General features: G+C 38.4%; 1 protein-coding gene across 1 annotated transcript in view; it reads right to left on the bottom strand.

The window, feature by feature from the left end:
* KCNK3 (potassium two pore domain channel subfamily K member 3) overlaps positions 1-19,567 on the bottom strand; it is a 113,220-nt gene that overhangs the window by 9,391 nt on the left and 84,262 nt on the right.

Raw genomic sequence — 19,567 nt, 5'->3', positions numbered from 1 at the left:
GCTGACAGAAATATCTCACTATTATTTCCAAGAATAATTAACAAGAACAGTAACCCCAAGAAATTGCCCAGAATTGCTATGAGTTGGGTGGCATATAAATTCATATCATCATCGTCGTCGTCATCATCATCCAGACAAACCTGGGGTTACAATAGATCAGTACGATATGAATTCAGACATTCTTGATCCAACCCAAATATGTCACAGGTTCAAAACATTTCCCAAACGCATTGAAAATTGTTAACATTTCATTTTATTTGACCAATTCAATACTAATTCAGACTTTTCTGGGTCAGTAGCTACCTGTTTTTTCTGGGGGGAAAAAAATCTTCATTTGTACAAGATCATAGGACGATTTTTCCCCTTTCTTTCCAAATCTGAAACCTATATTCTTTCAGCATTAAAGAAATTAACTAAGTCATAAGATAATAAAAACGTTGTTTCATTTATTGTACCTGCATTAAACAACCTACATTCAACAAATATACAAACTTCAGGCCAACAAATCTTAATGTGATTGGCTGGGGACTATAATAGCTGTAGCCCAACACATCAATTTCATTATGGAAAAATAGGCAAGTAATTACCATTTTATTGGATAGACCAATAATGGACCAAACCTTAAAGGTATAGAAGCTGTTTTTCAGCTTCTGTTCCTACAAGAATGCTTAGGAATGACTGCCAATCTTGCCAGAATTCTACTATATTAGCAATATTGTGATGGCAGTCATACAAAGCAGCATCTGGTTAAACAGAATACAGTTTTCCTTGAGGACTGAGGACCAGAACTACCGTATTTTCCGGTGTATAAGACGACTCGGCGTATAAGACGACCCCCAACTTTTAAGAAGGTTTTTGTGGCTTAGAAAGTCGTCTTATACACCGGAAAATACGGTAGTTTTATGAAATATGTCTTTTCTGAGGAAATCTAGTCAAAATCTGACAGAAAAATAGATTGGAGTTCCCAGACGTGAAGGGAATTGCTAAGGAACCTGGCAGTGCTTTGTCTACCAGTAAAACTACAGTAAAACTTTGATTTTATGTAGATTTCAGATTTACCAAGGAAAAAAAATAAGTGTGGACTTCAAATAACAGATAGGCTATTCTTTCTGAGGCAGTCTGGACAATTAACATAATGCATGTCATTTGCATCAAAGTGTTTGCAGTTACATGTTGATACAAATTATGTACAATATCAATTATATAAGGATTCAAATTATGTATGATATCAATCATATAATGATGCAAAATACATTAATTAACGCAAATGGCATTAATTATGGCAATTATCTAAATTTGGATTTAACAGACATTCAGCTTTAACAGACACCCTTTCCTTCATTAATCTAAAAACTAAGGCAGTGTTTTCTGTTTCACATCTTTCATCCATTTGTACAAATTCTGGAAATGACTTGGAAAAGAGTGACAGTATCAGGGGTGGAGTGCCAAGAAACTCAGGGTGGTGGCCATGATCACATAAAATACAGGTAAAAATGTGGTGAGGTTTCAGTCATAAAGGCATGGCCACCATCTTGAGGATTTTTTCTGTTCTTCCAACCCCCAAGGCTGCCCCTGGATAATAGAGCATGGTTTTCAAATGTGGTATCTTTAAGATGTTTGGACTTCAAATCCTAGAATTCCGCAGATACTATTGGAGAATTCTGGGATTTGAAGTTGACATCTTAAAATTGCCATATTTGAAAAACAATGATATAATAGAGGATTAGCATGCATGCAATCTTTTCTTCCTCCCAGTTTGGTCCACCATTCTATTCTAAAGAAAAATGATTCAAGAAAGTCTAAACTCCGGTGGAGTCAAATGACAATAAAGGGGGCACTGAAGAGTGGAAAAAGACATCCTCAAGCTAGGATTTTTGCCAGGTCTGATTCTCATAGGAACCAATTGCTGATTAAGAGTGTAAGAAAAATGATTCTTTAAAATATAGAATTTTACTCTGTACTAAACATCTGCAATTTTTGTACTCTAAAATATCAGTGCCTATTAGCAATAGCTAGCTAAATGGTTTTGAAGCAATATTTCAACAAATGAACAAAACCATGGATATTAATAAAAAGTCAATAGTGCAAATCAAAATAATCATGACTTCTCTGCCTTCAGAAGCCAGAATATGAGTTATCTACAGCAGTTTCATCAAATATAAAAATATAATTAGATTTGAATTATACTGTATTTGCTTGTTTAATGGAACAAAGCCTTTGAAGTAGAGGATTAAAGCACCTATTTATTTAAATAGTGGATTTTAAAAAAAAAAATGAAGCATGTTGACTCATATTTTCTAGTTTCTCTTTTCTCTAGTGCAGAGAGCAGAAAACACAGTACAATGGTGTGAATTTATGAGAGAAAGTATTTCCGTTGCCTAAAATTGTTTCTTATGTTTTGTCTTTGTTCTGACACACACCACAACTCGTAGGTTCTCTTTTGCATTATATGGGAAAGAAAGCCACTTATTCAATTTTCTTATTTTTAAAAGATTGCTAATGTGCAAAACAAATAGGATGCCAATGGGAGGAACCCTTCTGCAGAGTATGCTTTATTCTTCAACATGCAAAAGTACTAAAATAAGTAGCTTTAAAATGTAACATGCAAAGCATAGCAAATGAAAGTTTTCTGAACAAAGGAAATAAATATGAAAATAATTGAACTGGAATTCAACTGAATTCATAGATGGCCACTGATTTCCACATCAGTAGACATGAATGTGTGGATCTAGTGAGCCTCTTGGCTGTCCAAAGCTTTCGACAAATACATGGAATTCAGATGAAGATCAGAGTATTCAATCCTTTGTTCTTCTAATTCTATTATTCACATCCACAAATATGCCTTTTTTGTTGTAAAACCTGTCTTCTGAAACAGCTTATTACATCCCCTAAGATTAGATTGATCTGGACCTTGCCAGTCATTTATAAAGTACTGAAGAACTGGAAGTGTCCCAGAGTTTGGAAGTTGAGAAATTAGATGGCCTGTTGAGAGGTTTTTGTTGATAGTTCTGTTGAGGTTTAGCCTCAGTGCCCACGATAGCTTTTTACTCTTTGTTAATTTATTTTATTGTTTTTATATGTTGTCAACTACCTACAGTTGCATTTATGAGACGAGTGACCTTATAAATTGATTTAAATAATAAATATATTCCTCACAGAGGATAATTACAATTTGGAAATATCTTGATTACAGCCCAAGGTAAAATAAAAAAAAAAGGCTCTATTATTATTTTTTTCCAGTCCACTTTTCAAATTTAGTCTAAAATTTCAAGATGAGAGAAGAAACAAGATAATAATAATAATAATAATAATAATAATAATAATAATAATAATAATAATAATAGTTGAAAACAATCTCTTTCCACCTGAGCAGAAAGGAAACCGCCCCAATAGCAGAGGAACAAAAGATCAACTCCTAATAGACAAAATGATCTTGGAAAACTGCAAGAGAAGGAAGACCAACCTGAATGTGGCATGGATTGACTACAAAAAGGCATTTGACTCTCTGCCACATGACTGGATAATCAAGTGCCTAGAAATAACAGGAGTCAGTAGAAACATCAGAAAATTTGTGCAAAGATCGATGGCACAATGGAAGACACAGTTGCAGATCAATGGTGAGAGGCTGGGAGAGGTTAATATCAAGAGAGGAATATTTCAAGGAGATTCATTATCACCATTACTATTTGTTATTGCACTGTTTCCTCTGTCAACAATACTGAATAACTCAGGACATGGCTATCAAACATCAAAAACATCTACCAGACTATCCCATCTCCTTTACATGGATGATCTGAAGCTGTATGGAAAAACATCATCTGAAATAGAATCGCTGCTCAACACTGTCTGTATATATAGCCAAGATATTGTTATGGAGTTTGGCTTAGACAAATGTGCCACACTTTACTATCAAACAAGGAAAAGTAGTGAAAACTGAAGGAATCAAGATGCCCCACGAAAATAACATTAAGAGTCTGGATGAGGAAGATTACTACAAATACTTGGGTATCCTTCAAGCTGACAACATCAAGCACACTGAAGTCAAGAAAAAGATTAGAGGTGAATACATCAAGAGAGTGAAGAAGATCTTAAAATAAGTCCAAACTCAATGGAGGAAATACCATAAAGGCAATCAACACCTGCGCAATTCCAGTCATTAGGTACACAGCTGGAATAGTGGGCTGGACTCAAGCAGAACTAAAGCAATGGATAGGCAGACCAGAAAAATAATGACAATGAATCATGCCCTTCATCCACGCAGTGACATTGATAGACTTTATCTACCAAGGCAAATAGGTGGGCGTGGAATGCTGCAAGTACATCAGATGGTTGAAGAAGAAAAAAGAAGAAAAAATGGCTTTGGAAGAATATCTGAAGAACAATGATGAAGATGCACTGAAATTAGTATATCAGGAAGGCTTACTGACTACTGGAGAGACCAAACTGGCCTACAAGAAAGACCAAATGAAGAACAGAATAGAGGCATGGGAAGACAAAGCACCACATGGCCAATACATGAACAAAATAGCTGGGAAAGCAGATAATAATAAAACCTGGCAATGGCTAAGAGCAGGAAAATTGAAGAAAGAGACCAAGGGACTAATTCTGGCTACACAAGACCAAGCCTTAAGGACAAATGCATACAAAGTCAAAATTGAGAAGACAGCAACAGACAGTAAGTGCCGCCTATGCAAAGAAGCTGAAGAAACAGTGGACCACTTGGTAAGCTGTTGCAAGAAGATTGCACAGACTGATTACAAGCAGCGGCATGACAAAGTAGCAACAATGGTGCATTGGAAGATCTGCAAAAAATATCATTTGCCTGTAAGCAAAAACTGGTGGGATCATAAAATAGAGAAAGTCATAGAAAATGATAAAATTAAACTGCTCTGGGACTTCAGAATTCAAACAGACAAGCACCTGCAACATAACACCCCAGACTTAACAATTGTCGATAAGAAAGACAAAAAAGTCTGGATAGTGGACGTGGCAGTGCCTGGAGACAGCAGAATAGAAGAGAAAGAACTGGAGAAGATAACAAAATACAAAGACCTACAAATAGAAATAGAAAGACTGTGGCAAAAGCAAGCAAGGGTAGTACCAATAGTCATAGGCTCCTTGGGTGCAATCCCAAAACAACTGGAGCACCACTTGAACACCATTGGCATTGACAAATTCGCTATTAGTCAATTGCAAAAGGCGCCTTATTAGGAACTGCTTCCATCCTGCGACGATATCTGTAATACCATCAAACATCCACATCTGCCTATCCTAGGTCCTGGGTAAGGACTCGATAGGTAGACAAAATGCCAAATCCAGTCTGAACATCTGGCTGACTGTGCGATGATCCATAGTAATAATAATAATAATAATTAATAATAATAATAATAATAATAATAATAATAATAATAATAATAATAATAATAATAAAGTTGGAAGGGACCTTGGAGGCCATCAAGTCCAACCCCCTGTTCAGGCAGGTAACCCTATACCATTTCGGACAAATGGCTGTCCAGTTTCTTCTTAAAAACTTCCAGTGTTGGAGCATTCACCACTTCTGTTTCTGCGGGTGGAAAACCACAAATACTGGTAATTACATTACTTTATAGGTTTATTAGCAAAACCTATTTTCTGCAGGTTATTCATGTTCAGATGCTGAATAAAACTACATTGTTTGGAATCAGGGAAGTTTTCTGAGACCAAATGATATTTTTCGTCTACCTAAGCCAGGATTTCTACTCTGGTCTATTCAGCTGGTGGTTCTTCCAAGGATTGAATTTGGTTTCTTCTGCATGCAAGGCATGTGTTCTGCCACTTGCTGGTCCTCAGAAGTGATCTCTAGTATAGCAGTGTCCCACTAGGAGATTGTTTCTTGACCTTCTTATAGCTTCCTGGTGGATGATTAGAAATATACTTATAGATGGGACTCAGGATCCATGAAAATGAAAACTGGGAGGTAAAATCAGCTTTAAAATGGCTCTGCAATTACAGGGCATAATTACAGATAGATTAATCTCTAAGAGGATAATATGACCTCAGACAGAAGGGAGAGAGAATGCACAAAGGGAATGATGTGGGTGTGTGCAAATGCACACATGTGTAGTAGTGGGATCGTCTGCAGAACAAATGTGTTTTTCTCAACAAAAGAAAATATTATCTGGGACAAAAAGTAGTCCTTGCACATTATAACAGATTGTAGAAGGTTGCTCATAGTATCAATCATATCATGCTCTTGTATTTGATCTCTGTTATGTTACAGTTATTCTTACTATTAATGTGAAGGGCAACTGGAAGCTGTGCAAGTTTGCACTTGTATATTTTCTTCAATGGTATAAAATTTGTGAGTTTGACATCAAGATTAACTGCTCTTGAAATTCCTTCAATTTTACAAAAGCAATATTTTTTTTGTTTGTCTTTATCTTTACAAATCAGGAACTTTAAATCACTATTTTAGTTTCTCCCAACTAAAATGTTTAATCTTTACGAGACATGCTCCGATATGTCCCAAGGAAATTTTACTTATACTGACACTAGGAAAGCCATACAATAAAAAAATTCAAGAGTCTTGAATTTTTTAATGCCAAATTGAATTAGATGAACTATTAACATGTTTATTAAGTAGTACATCAAAACTTCTCCGTTAGGTTTTAAGATACCAAGACCTCTTTGGTGTTTATAATTACAACAGACAGTTATCCCTGTGGAAACTGTTTAGCAACAACCAACCTCTAAATCACAGAAAATTCAGAGATCAGAAAGAATTTTGGGTGAATTCTAAGTGTTAAATACAGATTTCCTTTCACCCACATCACAAGTTTGTTGGTCCAGGGCCACGTTGAACAATATTCTGACCCATCTCAACCATGTAAAAGGGAGTGAGCATGCAAAACAATTCTTATCTATTCCATTTCTGATAACACCTTCTACACTTATGCTTAATTCTCACTAAATTCATGTGGTTAATTGTCAGTTAATTTGCTGCAAAAATTATCAGGTCCTTTAAAAAAAAAAGGGACCATTTAAAGGGCAGCGAAGCTACAATAAACAGCATGTTGCTCTTTTCAGTCATATAAAATATACTGGGAAACAATGTTGTTCCCTGAGTCACTACAAGAAAGATGTCTGCTCTCAGAAATTCCACAAAGATGGGAAGAGATCTGCAATTTAACACTAGATCTTTCTCATTACTATTGCCTGGATTTATTTATTTTGTGTGTGTGTGTTCACACAGTATATTTAATTCACCTATTACAGGAGTCTATGTTCCAGGTTTACATAGATACTTGGAGATGTCAATTAATCAAGCACGTATGTTAACCCAGGATGTGTAAATACAGCTGCTAGGTCTGTAACTGACATGTTTAAGATTATTGTATGAGTACAACCTTTATCTGAAGGTGTAAAAAAACTGAATGAGTTTGATGGAGTCATGTGTTGATGAGTAGAACAATATTACACCTTTGGCATACATAGCACTTTATGGAAAAGTATGATCAGTAAACAGAAAGGTTCCTACCTTGGCAAACAAATTTCTCCAGGTGGGAAAATCAATAGAAATGACAGAATAAAGCAAATGCTGTTTTAACCATCCCTAGATTTCAGGGGAGCAATGGCTCAGCAGTTAAAGATGCTAAGCTTGTCAGCTGGAGACCCAAGCTTCACGTAACAGGGTGAGCTCCCATTCCTTGCTCCTACCCACCTAGCAGTTCAAAAGCACACAAATACACACAAGCAGATTAATAGATTATTTTCCTACTTTGGTAACACCATTCTGTGCCCTTTTGGAGTTTAGCCATGCTGGCCAAATGACCACAGAAATTGTCTTCTGACAATGCTGGCTTCCTCAGCCTAGAAACAGAAATGAGCTCCATGCTCTAGAATCGGACATGACTGAGAAGGAAAATGTTATCATTACCTTTTACAGTTTCCTACCATTTACAATCAGAAGGAGGAAGGTAGAAAAGTAGTTTGCAACACAAACACTGAATTTACAATGTAGGATGACAATCATTAGCACTGGCGCCATTGTGGCTGGAATTTGGGATGGATATGCAGAATCCAACCCAGTAAAATGAGCAGGCCATTGTCATATACATGAGAATTTGAAGTGCCTCCTCCCTCACTAAGTCTGTTAAGCCCTAACAGTATCACTATTTACAGAGAATAATCTGCTGGTACAGAGAGGATTAACAGTTCTCTTTTACGGATACACCCCTATCTGTTCAATTTACGCTGATTTAGGAACAATGTGTTCACTAAAGACATGGTGTTCCGCATTGAAGTAGAAAATTAAGGAGATTTCCACTTTGGGCAACGTTGCTTCTGAGTGATGGTTCATTCCCAATACTATTTCAGACATTCAGAGCTGCTTCCAGCCAGTGCTTTGTTCAAGCACCAACCAGACTAAGACCTGATGGCTTTAGCAATACAAACAGACAAAAGATATACAATAGAAGGATTCATGCTTGCAGCTGGGTATGGCCATACCATGTGTTCAATTATGTTAAAAGGGCTTATTCTTTAAATTTCCACAGGATTAACTCCATCTTTGTGATGGGCTTTACAGTGAGTTTGTTGGATACCTCCAACTCCATAATGGACTTGGAGACTAGAAAGTTAATTATAATGGTATGGAGGTAACTCTTTCCCACCTTTGGAGACCTTTCCTGCCATTCCCTCACTGGCAGTTTCCTTTTTTGCCATCTGTGCCCAACAGTGTTGTAGAGTTGCCCTGCTATCCAAATCAGACTTCTACTTCCAAGAAACACCAAGGAGATCCACAGTTAAGATATAGAAATATCTAAACCTGTGTTTACCTCCTTCAAGTATCTTAAATTCAGGTACAAAGATGTTTTCAGAACATGGCTATACCTACCATTTACACGCCATCTTTATGCATCATTTAAAAGAGACAATTACGAAAAACTAAGAGAAAACAAAAAGACTACAAGACATCCCCTCCAGCAACTCACATTCAGATAAGCAAGGATCATCCCAGACAATCAGATCAAAAACAATACTTTAATCAGGGAACCACCAAGAAAACTACATACTCATCAAAACTGAAAAGGCAAGCTGCTACATCTAAATAGGCAGCAAACTCCACTCACATTCGTGCTGATGATATTACTTAGTTGGGCAATGAAACATCTACAAGAAAACAATCAAGGTCAGAGAGAACCTGGTACTCCACAGTTCAACCCTGAGCTATATACAGTTTATTGCCTTCTATTGGATCTTCATCATTTTTAAATCTATTCCCCTCTGATTATCAGGTCTTATCAGTGGCCACAGGATTGGAAAAGGTCAGTTTATATTCCAATTCCAAAGAAAGGCAATGCCAAAGAATGTTCAAACTATCGCACCATTGCACTCATTTCACATGCTAGTAAAGTTATGCTTAAAATCCTACAAGCTAGACTCCAGCAGTATGTGGATCGAGAACTACCAGAAGTACAGGCAGGATTTCGAAGAGGCAGAGGAACTAGAGATCAAATTGCCAACATACGCTGGATCATGGAGAAAGCTAGGGAGTTCCAGAAAAACATCTACTTCTGCTTCATTGACTATGCAAAAGCCTTTGATTGTGTGGATCACAACAAATTGTGGCAAGTTCTTAAAGAGATGGGAATACCAGACCATCTCATTTGTCTCTTGAGAAACCTATATGCGGGTCAAGAAGCAACAGTGAGAACCAAACACAGAACCACTGATTGGTTCAAAATTGGAAAAGGAGTCCGGCAAGGCTGTATACTGTCGCCCTGCCTATTTAACTTATATGCAGAGCACATCATGAGAAAGGCAGGGCTAGATGAATCAAAAGTTGGAATTAAGATTGCCGGGAGAAATATCAACAACCTAAGATATGCAGATGATACCACTCTAATGGCAGAAAGTGAAGGGGAACTAAAGAGCCTCTTGATGCGGGTGAAGAAGGAGAGTGCAAAAGTTGGCTTGAAACTCAACATTAAGAAAACCAAAATCATGGCATCCGGCCCTCTCAATTCCTGGCAAATAGATGGGGAAGAAATGGAGGTAGTGACAGATTTTATTTTTCTGGGCTCCAAGATCACCTCAGATGGGGACTGCAGCCAAGAAATTAAAAGACGCTTGCTCCTGGGGAGGAAAGCTATGGCAAATCTAGACAGCATACTAAAAAGCAGAGACATCACCCTGCCAACAAAAGTGCGTATAGTCCAGGCCATGGTTTTCCCAGTTGCAATGTATGGCTGTGAAAGTTGGACCATAAGAAAGGCTGAGCGCCAAAGAATTGAGGCCTTTGAACTATGGTGCTGGAGAAGACTCCTGCGAGTCCCTTGGACTGCAAGGCGTTCAAACCGGTCAGTCCTAGAAGAGATCAACCCCGACTGCTCTTTAGAAGGCCAGATCCTGAAGTTGAAACTCAAATACTTTGGCCACCTAATGAGAAGGAAGGACTCACTGGAGAAGAGCCTAATGCTGGGAAAGATTGAGGGCAATAGAAGAAGGGGACGACAGAGAATGAGATGGCTGGATGGAGTCACTGAAGCAGTAGGTGTGAATTTAAATGGACTCCAGAAGATGGTAGAGGACAGGAAGACCTGGAGGAACGTTGTCCATGGGGTCGCAATGGGTCGGACACGACTTCGCAATTAACAACAACAAATCAGGTCTTTTCTACTGAGTTGTGATATATTTTAAAATGTAATAAATACATCTATTTATACATGCACATGGATGTAAATTATAGGTTTCCTTTTGCCAGTCAAAACCATTGCATTGTGTTACCATCTCCCCACTTCATACATGCACTCTTTTTGGGGGGAGGAGAGTTTAAGAGAGTTAGAAAAATATCCCCTGAGGCAGAAGGAAATTGGATGGGCTAAATTGGATTCTGGATTACTTTCTGATTTCTGGGAACATCAAGCGAAAGCGAAGACTGTAATTTTGGGTTTCAGTTTGGAAAATGTGTAGCTGGTGTACTAAAACTGATCCTCAGATGGGGAGTAGGCCTAATATTTTCATAGGGCTCTGAAAAAAAAAGGAGGACGGGGAAGGAGAAAACTGCTTGGAATGGACAATTGTAATCTGTGTTTGATATTGTCCTTAAGAATGATTTATTTTTATCCAGAGATTATTATTCCTAATGAAGGCTAATAATAATCTGCATGAAAGTGACAACAATTATCCAGTCACAGGGAATATGAACCTTGTGTCTACTTTTCAGAAGGAATATCCTGACAGATAAGCCACAAATGGATTGGATACTCTGGCTGAGTATAGAATTGGCAGATTGGCAGATGCTAACCATATTTCCCCTCAAGAATCTTAAATTTATTTTAAAAAGATAGGGAGGAAGGGAGAAATGGAGAAGGAGAAGAAGAAGAAAACAAAATCTACAAAACAAATTTCTTCATCTTAACTAGAGATGTTTGCAGGAAAGGGCAAAAAACCCCAACAACCTTAAGATCACAGTCAAAACTGTGCAATCAAAGTTCTTGCTCTTTGTATGTGGGCTATGCATGCAAACCACATTAAAAGGAGCATAACTTTGATTGTCTTTTTTTTTTTTTTGACACACAGATCCACAGACACCCCTGATCTTAACATTAAAAAAAAAGAAACAAAGGAAAACTTTTACAAAAAGGCAATGCAGTGTTGCTGCTGGGCATTTCAATAGGTGAGGAGGATGGGGAGGAAGTGGAGATAAGGCATCTGTGACAATTAACCTGGCCATGATGGTTCCAGCAGCATTGGCGCCAATGATCTGCTCTAGGGAAGGCAGATACAAGAAATTTCATGTACAGCTTTGCAGACTCTGAAATTCTTCCCATACACACACACATACACCATCTGAAGCAGAGATCAATGATAAAAATTTGACAACAGAGAGCAGAACTCTGTAGATATGATCACCTTGCCAAGAAACAAGCCAACAAAAGAGCCATTGCTGAGGTGTAAATTGAGGCTCACCTTGGTTGAGTTATTTATTTATTTATTTATTCATCTCTAGCAGCAGATGCTGATAGCAACTTTTCAAGCCTCTGCTCTGTCCCATTTAGCTTGTTGTGCTGGATTTGAACTCAGGAGTCTACCACACCAAGTCTCCTGTCTCTCCGCTCTTGATTATTGGATTCCTGCTCCTTGATCTATGATTGACTTGTTGATGTCTTAAATTAATGATGAAAAGGACTTTTTTCTCCCCCCCAAAAAACTGCTTGAGCTCATATATCACTGCACTGTAACAGTCAGTCATGTTGGGACTCAACTGGTGCCCAGACAACAATTCTCCTAGGTGGGGGTGGTCAAACATTAAGACCAAAAACAGATTTGAGGATTCTGCACCAATTTCATGCTTAGATGAGGAAGAAATTGGCAAAAGTTATGCAAATCAGCACATATGATACAAAGTTATATAATTCTTGTTAATTCTTATAATCTGTCACCAAAATGTTGGGCACAGAATTTGCTTATGTCTAGATATAGTGGTCATAAATCTGAGTTTTAGATTGCCAGGTTTAATTCTGTATTAAAATCTGTCCAGCAATTGTGCAAGTCGTTTTTATGGTCCAGGTTGAAATGTGAACAATGTAGGCATACATGAATTTGTTTGCTTATGCACAAAGTACCAGGGACTTGGTTTCCAGGCAGACATTGCTTTTTCTACCACAAATGATAAGTATGGGTCGTACCCCCTGCACAAAGTTTATCTCTGACCTAAATGACTTTTGTCCTGCCCTGTCTTGAATTGTACAGGAATGGCAGGAAGGGCAGGAGAATCAGGAAAAGAATGACTTCTGCTAACTGAACCTTCTTGTGGAAACATGCAGGCATATAGCTCTCTTATGGGATGGGATTTTCTCCCTGGAACCCCCGGTTCTTGCCAAGAAGACCTCTGCTCCTTCCCTTCTGTGTAAAAGAAAAGGAAAAAGGAAATCCTTCACTGTGGGGTGGCAGAAAGGGCCCTCAGGGAATGGCTGAATGGGCCTCTGAGTTCTGCTGGCAACCTGTCCTTATGAGACCCCTGTCTTCAGGGAGCGTCATCGAGCTGAAGTGCAATGATCTGAGACACTCCTCTCATTTGGCAAAGAATGTGCACACAGAGAAAAGGGAGAAGGCTATAAAAAGAAAAAAGAGGCTGGATCATAAGTAATTTTGCTCATCTGCTCAGTCTGACTCAGCATCAGCCGTTTCCCTCCACCTCACTGCAAAGGTTCCAATCCAGAGAAAGCGTGATCCCTAAATGTTAGCCCCCCCCCCGCCCATGAGTGAAATCCAAATCTTGTGACTTCCAATTCAGCATTGAAAGAATGTTGAGCGCAGAGCTCAGGTTCCAGAGCCATGATTCTGCAGCTCTGAAAATGAGAAACAGTAATAAAAATGAGTCTTTTAAGAGTTTATGAAGTGCTGATCCTCTGTGCAAAAGCTACTGCAAAGATGCACACACGCACAGACATACACACCCGGCATTTAGAATTGAAGCCTTTACAAATATGAATAACTGACCCATTGACTCAGTTCATACTACATGCTAAACTCAGACAATTCATGTTCTGGCTTAACATTACAGTCTATTTTACACAACATAGTAAGACTATGGCTGGATTCCCACAACTTCCTGAATTCACAAGCTAATCATTAACTCAGTCTAATGTGATGTATGCACTGGCAATCAATACATCACACACACTAAAGTATTAGTATAATAAAGTTGTCTCCTCCTTAATACCATGAATATTATTCACATTGCTGAACTGAAAAAAAGAAAGAAAAAAGTGAGCAAGGAAAAGAAGAAAGAGGAGAAGGAAAAGGGAACATTTATTTTATGCATAATGGATAGAAGTTATTTTTTTCTAGTGAGGAAGAACCTGGGATTAATGGTAGAATGCTTGATTCACAAAAAATAACTGATTATGAAATGGCTCCTTTTCTGGTACTATTCGTTGTATTTGACCCTCTGCCCAGATCAGTCAATCTGGGTCCCATAGCATTCTGAAGACAAGCGAGTGGTTCTGTGGGTAATCCTAACCAAGATTAGGAAAAAGCTTTAACTTCCCAGGTTAAGTATGTTGTGAGAACATACTCAATGTGTTAGAAAGGGAAGGACCCTCCCCAGAAAAACATGTTTTCTCATTGCTATTCTTAACCTGCATAGCATAGAACCCTAGACTTCCAAATATAAAGCTTCCATTAAATTATCTAATGTAGTTAAGGATGTTGGGAATTTTTATTCATCATTATTCTGGAACTATAGATACCCATCTCTATTGAAGAGACTATATGAGAGGGAGTGGTATGTTCACACCAAATAGATGGTTTATACCAGGGGTCCACTACTGGGCCTTGGCCTATTTGCAGTATATGAACAGCAGGGCAGCATGCATGTGCACTCACAGCTTGACTTGTGTGAGTGGTGGGCTGGCGCACACACTTGCGCTTGTGCTCGGAGCTTGCACACTGCAGCTTGCATGGCTAGGGGGAATAGGAACTGGGCTGCATGAGTGGTGGGCCAGTATATGCATAACTCAAATAGTTGAGTTGCATGTGAGTCACGTGAGTTGCTCAAGCTCAACCGGGCGTTCCCCCCTCCCCCTAGCTGGACTGCCAAGCCAGTATAAACCAGTGGTTGTGGACCACTGGTTTATACTGTCTCACTATACTGAACAAGCAACAAATTACTAACATTAAACCTTGCTTTTGGATTGTTCCCAAACAAATCATGCAACATTTGTAGAAAACAAGAAACCAGTGTTCATTCTCAGAAAACTGAACAAGCCAGCATTTCTGGTCATCATTATCATCATTATTATATACTGTAGCAGCAGATGTACTGAAGAAATGAGGAACCCAGGTTTAAAGCAGAACATGCCCTATATAACCCTTACTTTATCTTCACTTAACATTTCATATCAATCTTCATGTTTACAACTACAGGCAACCATTGCAGGTTGATACAATATAAACAGTTGTTGATGCTGATCATTGTCATTCTGAATAAAAACATATCTCCCAAATGCATAAGAATACATTGAAATAACTCACTACCTCTTTTCCTTGCAATTTTAAGAACAAAATGTGGCAATACATATTTAAAAATGAAATAAATATTTTATCAACTTTATAGGCCTTCCACGGGTCATGCTGAAAAATGTATTTAAAATGTTATCCTATTTATGCTAGCATTTAAAGCAGCTGGTACATATACCACTAGCATTTATCAGCTGCTGGTACATATACCACTTTTATGTAATCATAGGCTACTGCTTGAGAGGGCAGAAATATACATAATGGTTCTCTGTAAGACAATGGGTAAATTCAATCAGCTTGTTTGCCCTGGCATGAGGACAGCCAGCCAACCTTTTCCTGATCTCATGTTCCCAAGAGTCCACCTACATCTCACTAGATATATGACTCTGAGCTAGTAGGCATCCCTGGGATAATGGAGCTCTCTTCTGTCCACATTCTGTCTCCAAATTAAATACAAATACTATTGGGAGGGAAGCAGATAATTCCAGGCTCATGATGTTCAGCAGATTTTATTTAGAAAGAAAACCAGCAGGTCATATTCCCTCCAACTTTTTCTTGTGGCCATGAGACCCACTAGGATTTCACTGCCGACCATTTGGGGGGGTAAACCCTGAAAAACGCTGGCGGCTGTAATTTTAAACCAAAGGAGTTCTCTTGAGGAGAATTGAAATAAGAATGTTAACTTGAATTGCCTGTTTTCTCCATAATAATTGGCGTACGGTCACAGTATTGCTTATGTGTCTTGAACTGCACTTGTTTGGTAGTTCCTTTAAGTAAGGATTTTCTAACTGTGCCAATATGCTATCAATGATTTAAATACCTATAGAATTTATGCTGTTAGCAAAGGCTGCAGATTCAAGGATATGTACTGCTGTTGTTCTATCTCCCTCCTTCTGCAATAAAATGCAGGGTCAGCTTCTTAGAATAACAATTAGAGCCTTGGAACTTCCTATACTGTATTTCAAAGCTGCTCTGCTGCCTTTCAAAGAAATGTATCTGTAGTGTCTTCACACTGACTGTGATACCTGTGAATCACTTTCCCTTACCTGGTGCCCTCATCAAATGTAGAGCCATTATATAGGGTTTTCTGCTAGTGTATGGGTATGCTTAAAGTATCTTGGATCAATCACTAGTATACGACCTATGTAACCTTGGGGCTCTTGTTTAATTATTTATACAATTTATTGGCTGCCAGCTGCCTATCTTACCATAGGGTAACTCTGGACAGCTTACAATTACATATACAGTTAAAACATAAAAAGTTAAAATCAGACATTAAAATCTAAGGACACATGGGGAGGGTGGGGGTGGAGTGGGAGGAGGTGGGATCTGTTATTATTCAATCAACCACCCCCATTGTGTTGTTCCCCCACTGGGGCCCCAAGCCAACTGGCAGAGCCACATCTTTAGTCTCTTACAAAAAGATAGGAGGGTTGGGGCCATTCTCACATGGGGGGGACAAGATATAATAATAATAATAATAATAATAATAATAATAATAATAATAATAATAATAATAATAATAATAATGTTGGAAGGGACCTTGGAGGTCATCTAGTCCAACCCCCTGCTCAAGCAGGAAACCCTATACCATTTCAGACGGCTGCCCAGTCTCTTCTTAAAAACTTCCAGTGTTGGAGCATTCACCGCTTCAGGAGGCAGGTTGTTCCACTGGTTAATTGTTCTAACTGTCAGGAAATTTCTCCTTAGTTCTAGGTTGCTTCTCTCCTTGCTTAGTTTCCACCCGTTGCTTCTTGTCCTGTCTTCAGGCACCTTGGAAAATAGCTTGACTGCCTCTTCTTTGTAGCAGCCCCTGAGATATTGGAATACTGCTATCATGTCTCCCCTCGTATTTCTCTTCATTAAACTAGACATACCCAATTCTAGCAACCGTTCCTTATATGTTTTAGCCTTCAGTCCCCTAATTATCTTTGTTGCTCTTCTCTGTACTCTTTCTAGAATCTCAACATCTTTTTTACATCGTGGTGACCAAAACTGGATGCAGTATTCCAAGTGTGGCCTTACCAAGGTATTGTAAAGTGGTATTAATACTTCACATGATCTAGATTCTATCCCTCTGTTAATGCATGTCCCAGAGGACAGGAGCAACAGCAGAGAAGGCCCTCTTCCTGGATCCCACCAGCCAGAATAATTGGGCTGATGGGACCCGCTGCATGCCTCCTCTGCAGGCACAAGTGGGATGGGCCCATTCCAGTGGGTGAGATGGTCGCTCAACTAACTTGGACCCATGCCATGAAGGGCTTTAAAGGTGAGGTATAGGAGAGCAGTGACTCACTATAACTGCTAGCTTTAGAAAATAAAGTATCATTGACTCACTTCCAGTTGTTGGCATTTATTTGGGTGAGTTTTAAACCATCCTTATAAAATGCCGCTCAGAAAGCCCAAACAAGGTTTGAGTAAATGAGTTGAGAATCCTAGCGTAACCCCTTCAGGTGATCAGTGTAGCATCACTGCACTGTCAGCAGGCAATTTCTAATTATAAGGTGCAACATATTGCTTTTACTCTCAACAAGATTGTCCTCCCCTGCTGCAGAATGTCAGTGCCTCCAGCATCCCTTTCTATTGTTGGCAGGCCCACGCAGGATCTCCTCAGTCCTAGCCTTGCTGGCAGTCTTTGCAGCTTTGGGCAATATCATCATCTTCCCTTAAACACAAAAGCAGAAGGAAACAAAAGCTATTTCTCCCCCTGTCCCTATACTGATCACACCTTCCCAGAGGCAAAGCCAGTTCAGTTTAGAATTTTACTTTAAAGTAAGTGAACTGCTTACTTTAGTAAACAAGCAGGACTGCTTGCCCCCAGAAGTTGTGGGTGCTCCATCATTGGAGGTTTTTAAGAAGAGACTGGACAGACATTTGTCCAGAATGGTTGAGAGTCTCCTGCTTGAGTAGGGGGTTGGAATACAAGACCCCCAAGATCCTTTCCAACTCTGTTATTCTGCTAATTGCACAGCCTATACAAGAAACATTTGATTGGGAAGGGTTTGTTTTTGCTGATGTAGGAAGATTGCAGCTTTGGTATCCATTATGTATGCTCCCATTCAAATCTGTGGTTCTGTCTAAACTCCTCCACATCCCCACCTCCTATTGTCCTTAACCAGTTCACTTTTCTTTTTCTTTTTTTAGTTCTTTCATTATTTTTTCTTAATATAAAATAAAAATAAAGACAATGGAAACAAAGTTAAATAACAAACAGGGAAGGGTATTAGAGTGAAGGAAAGGAAAAGAAACAAAAAAAGAGTGACTTCTAAGTTTTTTCAGTGCAGTAAATTGTATAATGGTTATAAACTCAATTTTTCTTTTATAGAAAGACAAAAAGTATTAGCTATTTCTATAACAACAATCTATATAATCATCCAAACCCAAAACCAAAATTTCATTTTTATCTCTTTTGAGCAGAAAGTCCAGAAATGGTTTCCAAGTAGAAAAAAAGATAGTTATGTTCTTTTCTCTAATTAATCTGGTTAACTTTGCCATCTCTGCCTGTTCCATCACTTTTAAAATCCATTCTTCCATTGTGGGAGTTACTGCTTCTTTCCATTTTTGAGCTTATAAAATTATCCCTGCATCACCAAAGTTCAAAATTTTCCCCAATATTTTAAGCAATAGTCCCCAGATCAGTTTTCAAATAACCTGGTTATGGTGAAGTGGAGGGAGATAGCACCTCGGCTATTTAAAAAAAAAAAAAAAAAATCTTGACAGGAGGGTAGGGAGGGGGTAGAAAGCAGTTTAACCAAACGTATCTGAGGATCCCTGCAGTATATCAGGAGATAAACCTGTCTTAGATGCAAGAAGCTGGCAAGTATAATGATAATGATCTTGTCTGATTACCCCCTTCACTTTACTTAGCAAATTAATTTCCCAGCCTAAGTTAATAATTTCTATATGATCACTATATCTACTTCTGTTTTTAATTAATATATAAAACTGCCTTCAATATAGGAATGGTGACCTTAAGTCAAAGCTAGAATACAACTGTCTTCCCCAACCTGGTTCCCTCCAGATATTTTAAGATAGTAACTCCTGGAATTTCCAGGATGGCATTTCCAGCATTTATGGAGGGCATGATTCTGAGGAAGGATAGCTTAGAGTTAGACTCTGAAATGAAACATTTGACTCTGCATGTAACAAAATTAATTGACTTTATATTATTAAACAAAATGGCATTTGTCCTATACTGTAGGTTTGATAACAAAAACCAATTTAAAATATAGCAAAAGATTCTTAAAGTCATTTGGATCAGATGTTTTAATTATTTTGTTTTGCTATTCATGAGTGTCATCAGTTTTCTTGTTTAGGATCCAAACTGTCCACTCAACTTGTGTCCAGTTAATAATTCCAGCACAGTATCATATCATAGGTATCGCCTACATGTTAATAGTTTTGACGGTATTTCCACTCTTCCATTTTGTCTGTAGCAACTTTCTCACTCTTTGGATGTATTCTTTACTAATCACAGTTTTAACCTGCCTATGTTTGATATAATTCAACTGTAAAATGCCCAGATACTTGTAGGCTTCATTTTGATGGTTTGCCCATTGAG

The sequence above is a fragment of the Crotalus tigris genome, unplaced genomic scaffold, assembly GCF_016545835.1.
Source record: "Crotalus tigris isolate CLP2741 ecotype Arizona unplaced genomic scaffold, ASM1654583v1 scf7180000017987.690289119674:8195010, whole genome shotgun sequence".
Taxonomy (NCBI): domain Eukaryota; kingdom Metazoa; phylum Chordata; class Lepidosauria; order Squamata; family Viperidae; genus Crotalus; species Crotalus tigris.
This window is presented reverse-complemented; position numbering and strand designations above follow the sequence as displayed.